Source organism: Gadus chalcogrammus, chromosome 6 (assembly GCF_026213295.1).
Source record: "Gadus chalcogrammus isolate NIFS_2021 chromosome 6, NIFS_Gcha_1.0, whole genome shotgun sequence".
Classification (NCBI taxonomy): domain Eukaryota; kingdom Metazoa; phylum Chordata; class Actinopteri; order Gadiformes; family Gadidae; genus Gadus; species Gadus chalcogrammus.
Genome location: NC_079417.1, coordinates 19,677,638 through 19,684,337, shown reverse-complemented (window position 1 = coordinate 19,684,337; position 6,700 = coordinate 19,677,638). Strand labels below are relative to the sequence as shown.

Genomic DNA, 6,700 nt, shown 5'->3' with positions numbered 1-6,700 from the left:
GTCTTGCCTGAGCAAGCATCTTGCCTCCTCAATTTGGTTTCCGTGAGGAGAGGCGTGCCTGCTCACAGTGGTCAGACCTGCCTCACTTCTGTTTGGGTGCGTGGCTGTGTGTGTGTGTTTCTTCTTAAAAAGGAGAAGCGTTGCACCCAAACATGTTGCAACCCCGCAACCCCCCCCCCAACACACACACCCCAAACCCCCACCCCCTGTCTTCAGCGACGTACATGATGCATTTCCTCCATGTGAATCAGTCCTCATACCCGTCCCACTGAGACTCTGAAGGAGAGTCTCAGGTATTGGGATGCATCACGTCAGTTTGGAGCAGGAAACCTGCCGGAGGCGAGATGCTGTGTTGTGGGGAAGCCCTGGTTGTCGTTCAACCACAAACTCGCCGCACCCCATCTCTTCTCTCTCTCTCTCTCTCTCTCTCTCTCTCTTGACAGGCCGAGCTGACGTTCTGTGCTGGGGATGTCATCGTGGTGTTCGGTGAAATAGACGAGGACGGTTTCTACTATGTGAGTACTGAACTCTCTCGTGAGGTCCGTGGAGTGGAGAGAGCGACGGGTTTGGGTTCAAAGGAAGCTATGCGTTGCATCACTCTTACTCTGGGGCTACATCAGAACACAAATGCCTGTGAAAATAATCTTGCGTAAAGATTTCTACAGCGCAAAAACAACAGAAGACATCCAGTATGAAATATATCTAGGGAGCACCTTTGATGCTCGCCTCTCCTAGCTTCATGTTTCACAGCCTTCATTCGTTGAAGCAACACATAGTTTACAACACGTAGCCTTGTGTTGTAAAGACAGTCATGTTTACTCCAATTTCTGTATTTGTGTGAAAACCAAAGCATAAAATAAAGGCTGGAAACCCAACATGCTGTAGTTATTAAATTAGCAATCCCTCTGACCCTTTCTATCTAATCGAGTTTGACACCATGGCGTTTGGTGACAAAGGTGAATTCTGGTTATTCAACAGACACAAGACTAAAAGAGAACATGTACAATCTTAATAAAATGTAAACGTTGTGGTGAGCAAGCACAAGAAATTTTAAGACATACAGTAAATCACCACCACCATCAGGTTCAGGAATTACCTTGAGACTGCCGCATGTACAATACCTTTGAGACTCTGTCTCCCTCTATAAGACTCTGTCTCCCTCTATAAGACTCTCTTTCCCACTTTAAGACTCTTTCTCCCTTTATAAGACTCTGTCTGCCTCTTTATGACTCTGTCTCCCTCTGTAAGACTCTGTCTGCCTCTTTAAGACGGTCTCCAGGCGAGGACACAGTACAGCGGAGGTTATGCCGTGTGTTTGTGTTGATGGTTCTAGTTAGTGTATATAAGCCACAGTAGAGCAGTAGTCGGGGGGCCAGCAGAGTATGGGTTCCCCATCCAGAGGCTCACTAATGTTGCGTGTGTTTGTCTGTGCCTGTGTGTGTGTGTGTGTGCCCCCAGGGGGAGCTCAACGGACATAAGGGACTCATTCCTTCCACTTTCTCGAAGAATGCCTGACGACGTGGAGGTCTTTCTCTCCGACCCGCCGTCCCGTTACCCCCCGGACCACCCGGGGCGCATCAAGACCAAAAGGGTACACGCCCCGCAGTACTAGCCCCCCGCCGCACCCTGTTATCCCATACGTACCCCCGTAACCCCCCGCCCCGGCCCCCACCCCACCACCACTCTCTCCTTTTCTACTCATGTTTACTTCCTCTGCATCCGTGCACATCTATGTGTGAGTGTGTGTTTGTGTGTGTGTGTGTGTGTGTGTGTGTGAGTGTGTGTGTGTGTGTGTGTGTATGTGATGCCGTTTTCCGAAAATAAAGCAGGAAGCTTGTTTTTCCGAACTTTACTGTAAATAGTGTGCAGACGTCTAGGATCCGTAAATGAGGATTAAAGAAAACATAAAGGAATGAATAATGGATGTTTGCTGCTGTCAATAAGGGTCAGGTGGGGGCTGGAATATGCATTGTATAATACATATATATACTGTACTCGTTATGCATTCTCATGCTATCTAGGATGTATCCATGAAATGTGTGTCACCTTTGAAGTACCAGACAGAAAAAAAGGCAGACAAAAGGTTGTTTCTGGAGTTTTCTTTTGGTTTGTGTCTTTGCATAATTTAGCACTGTAGTGAGATGCATTATGAATATATTGTGCGTGTGTGTGTGATCGACTAAAAAAGAACTACGATACTTTCCGATAGAGTGATTAGTTTTGATGTGCTGATCGATAGACTGTAGCTCAGCATGTTCTCTGTTCCAGATGCATGAACTCCTGGAACATTTTCTACTCACAGGGGGTCGAGTATAAAAAGATGGTCTTTTGTAAAAATGCTCCAGGAAAGCCTTGTTTTGTATCTTGCTTTCTTGCAAAGATCCACAAGTGACATCTCCTTAGCCCTTGTTGCCCCCCCCGCCCCCCTCCCCCCCAGAGAATAATTTCACAAGTAAATATTCAAAGAGAAGAAAAAAAGATGTACAAAAGAGCATAATGCTAATTATTTGTGTTAATAATGCAATTGTTTTGACTAATCAACAGGTTTCATAGGATTTTTCGGTCTTTCTGTGTTTTCCGTTGTTTTGTGAGGTCATTTTCATGGTGGAAATTTTTCAAATTGCCATTACCACATTTTTTTCGCATTTTTTTTCTTTCTTTTTCTTTTCTCACCTGCTTGGCAAAACAGAAGAAGAGTGTTCATTTCACACCTTAACGGCTCTGTTTCCATCACGTAAGTGAACAACAGAGAATACCAACCCTCCACTTCCCTGGTCTAATGCAGATGGGTGCCCTCGGTTTCTGCTCCCAAACATCATCCTGCAGACATTATGTGTTAGCTCTGCGAGATACAGCCTGTCATGGTGCAGACACTCTTTCTGTTCTGTGTTTTCCTCCCCCTGAATATGACTGCTGTGTCTTGTGGTTTGGTGGATGGCCCACCCTAACCCATGCATTAGACAACCCAGTATGGCATCTTCTGTTGTATCTCTGAGTGTTGTACCTGACAAAGTCCTCGTCCCTGCACATTCTCTCCTGCTGTAATTCATGCTAAGCTAAAAGGCAACTGCTTTGCACAACTATTTGTCCTCCATGCCCCTGACAGACAGGCTCAGCACCCATAGCGGACCGAGTAGGATCTGCCAGAATAAGACCCGTAACAAGTCTTTAATGGGTTGGCGTTACACCAAGAACCATAATAAGGGAAAACAGCAAAAACCCAGGTGCTAACATTTTATTCTCATTGGATTCATTTATTAAGATGAACGTAAGGCACACACACATATGTTTGTGTGTGTATATACATATATAATATATATATATAATTTGTACTCCAATTTATGTTCAAGTTAAAAGATTTGGCCCCAACAATTTACTTAATGAAAAGACAAATTTCATTAGATATTTCTACAAATGCATATCACAAGGCATTGTTAAACAAAATTGTAATTGAGATTGGTGTTTTGAAGTTTAGGATTGTGATTCCGACATGTTAACAATGGAACAATAACTTTTGTAGCTAATAGTCAAAGACAGCATTCTCATGCCAATCATTCGTCTCCCAAAAGTGCAATTTTAAGGAGCCTTTTAGCTCGATGATTACAACAAAAGAACTAAGACATTCTTTTCTCTGTGACCTGGTTATATGAGTGAATATTTATAGATATCCATATATCCTTTTTTTATATATATATATATATATATATATATATATATATATATATATACTGTATGTGTAAATATCCACAGGAAGGAAACTGAATGTGATCAAACTTCTCTCCTAACTTTCCCGTTCAACTGTACTGTACAGTAGCCTACTCAATTGTATTTCCCGGTCATGTGTACACCATCCCTGCCTTCGCTAGCAGTTCCTCATTAGCATCGGCCGGTTGGTTTGCTGCGCTAAGTGCGTAGCGATCAGCGTGCAAGAACAACCCTCCTCTCCTGTTCTGTTGTAGCGTTGAAATAGAAGCTTCTTCAGGCTTTCTATATGTTAGCAGGGGGGGGGGGACACCACGCAGGTACAGAGAGGACTGAGTCAGTGGGAGTAGGGACTGAGGTGGGGTGCGCCTGGCTTTTTAACACCCTCAACTGTCCCTTACGGGTCTCCCATCAGGTCCGTTGGAAAAACCGTCCCCGCCCAGAAGAGCCTCCTCCTCTCCCCCAGGGCGTCCGCACGTCACTGGCTCCTCGTCCCGGGGGCCAGGCTGCCCCATGGCCCCCCATTCCACAGAGAAAAAGGGACTACTCGTCAAAGGGAAGATACTATTGAAAAGAGACGTGGCAGCGCTATAAATCGTTTGGCGTATTCTATTACGGTGCAGTCACTTTTTTTCCTCAGTAAAATCATGAAAAACTCACATTTCAAGATTTTCTACAGTGGATGGGTGGCGTTTGTTTGCTCAAATGCTCTATTCTTGTACATCTGTTGTATACTAGAATTAGTATTTTTGTTAATTGATTACAGTAACCTATTTTGAACAATTCATCCTGTCATGCTCAGGGGGCTCTTGAGCCTCGTCCTCCCCTGTTCCTCCATGTCTTTTGGTCCGCCACAGCTACCGTTGGGATGCAGTAGGCATCCGTGGATATTCTCCACATGGCTAAATGTGACGGCACCCGGACCGCGCGGAGTGCCTCAGTCGGACCAACGGCTCTTCGTACGACCCCGAGATCAAAGGACGAGTTCCTAAGAAAGTCGTATTGACAACCACACAGCTGGAGGGCGTGCGGTCACGTGACTGGCCCGATTCAGAGGGATTCATACACAAAGCTTGTCCTGAGCCGGCAGGCCGCTCCGGCCTGCTCCACAGGGGGTCTGCATACATTACTTCGGCACATTCCCTACTTAACCCTTCAAAGCACACGCAAGACAGTGGGGCGGTTCCCATTGTGAGTTTGAGATGTGGAGCATGCAGTACTGTATAAAGAAATATATAAAAATAAACATATATGTGTATATAAAATATATACATATATATATATATATATATATATATTATATATATATTATATATGTATATATATATATGTATATATATATATAAGGCTGTTATTCAGTGCAGTTTACTACTGAGAAAAATAAGAAATTGGCCTCGCATCTTTTGAGTACAGCCTTGGGCCCCGAATGGGACATTGGACAATAGCACACGCCAGAGGCAACAGGGTCTCTAAAGGTGAAGCATTAAGTTCCCTCAGTCAGTTAAGTAGTGGTACATTGCCTCATAGATTCAACCTCCATGTTATTTGCCTTATGAATTGCACAATTGTTTGTACATTGTCATGTGGTGTGTGGTTTTATGGATGGTAGTGATTCATGTAACGTCTCAGAAAATGTTAGGAGCAGCAAATTATCAATCCATTTCTGTAGTGTGCACTGTGTTGTGGGCTTGTCATGTTTATTTGGAATCCAAAAGTCTAACTATGGCTGGGATGTGTCTGCCCATCGTTTAAGGCCCCTGGAATTAATTTACAAAATAATGCAGTAAGGGGAAACTTACTGTGACGTTAAATGTGCACGATTTCCAATAAATTCAATGTTATGTCGCATTAATGGCAATTTAGCAGATTATGGAGCTTTATTTTTGTCCCGTCATGGCCATATTGTAGGGTCTGTAGCTGTCTGCGATTGCCTTTTGGTCAACATGTGAACAACGATTGCCCTATGTAATTAAACCATACAAACCAGTTCAATTCAGGGATGGGTGAAAGAAATGGAACATCTGTTAAAAATATATATATTTTTAAGTAGCAATTTATTTCCAACATGCACAACATGTGGGGAGGCTTTGTCAATATACTGGGTTACCGGATCAAATGACATGACCAGTAATGCATAGGTCTTTTCCACAGTATTCTCCAGACACAAGACTACCTCTATGTTGCCCCCTCCCCTTCCTCAAAAATTATCTATGAAATCTGGATTTCAATTTGACAGAAGCCAAATATAAATGTATGTTGATAATTAGTTCTGAATATAAATGGTGCCGGAAACAGTACTGTACTTCATGTAGATCAACACCCTAGCACATAGAGTAGTGAATGTACGATCCAGTGAAAGGCTATGTTTTTCTCTAAAGTACCCACAAGGATGGTGCAATGTCCGATGTCTTTGTATGTGAAATTAAACATGTCTTTAGTTCAATCACCCTTTGTCTCCCATTCCAAGCTCTAAACCATCAATATATTTTTTGCGATATAAGAGTAACAAACTGCCAAAAAAGAATGTAGAAACATTCTGTAATACCTTCTGTACAAATTACATCTAGTCCTGAGGATTTCTGTGCATCTTAACCCATATATGGACCATCTTAGTCATTGCTTCTTTTCCGTTTGGATGACTGTTGCCGTTTTTGTACTTTGTCCATTTGTACATTTTTAAATGTTTATACTTGATTTTCGAACTGCCTTTTTTGTAAATTCAACTTTTTAATCCAAACCGTGCAAGCTTTCCCCATGGTGTCTTCTAGACCATATTGTCCAAGTCTGCGATTGTGTGCTAGCTTTATATCAGCCTATATTGATGCAAATTATTGTGTGGGTGTGCATGTGCAAATTTTTAAAAATCAAAATAAATTTTAATATTTTATAATTTTGGCATGGCTACTGTTCTTCCTAAACACCCTGCCATTTATAAATTACAATCAAATTTAAATGCAACATGAACCTGAAATTGATCACCTATAATTACTATTAGCCA

General features: G+C 42.6%; 1 pseudogene; it reads left to right on the top strand.

Annotated features, from left to right (window-relative positions):
* LOC130384436 (RIMS-binding protein 2-like) overlaps positions 1-4,301 on the top strand; it is a 65,269-nt pseudogene extending 60,968 nt beyond the window's left edge.
* Positions 4,302-6,700: the final 2,399 nt, after the last annotated feature.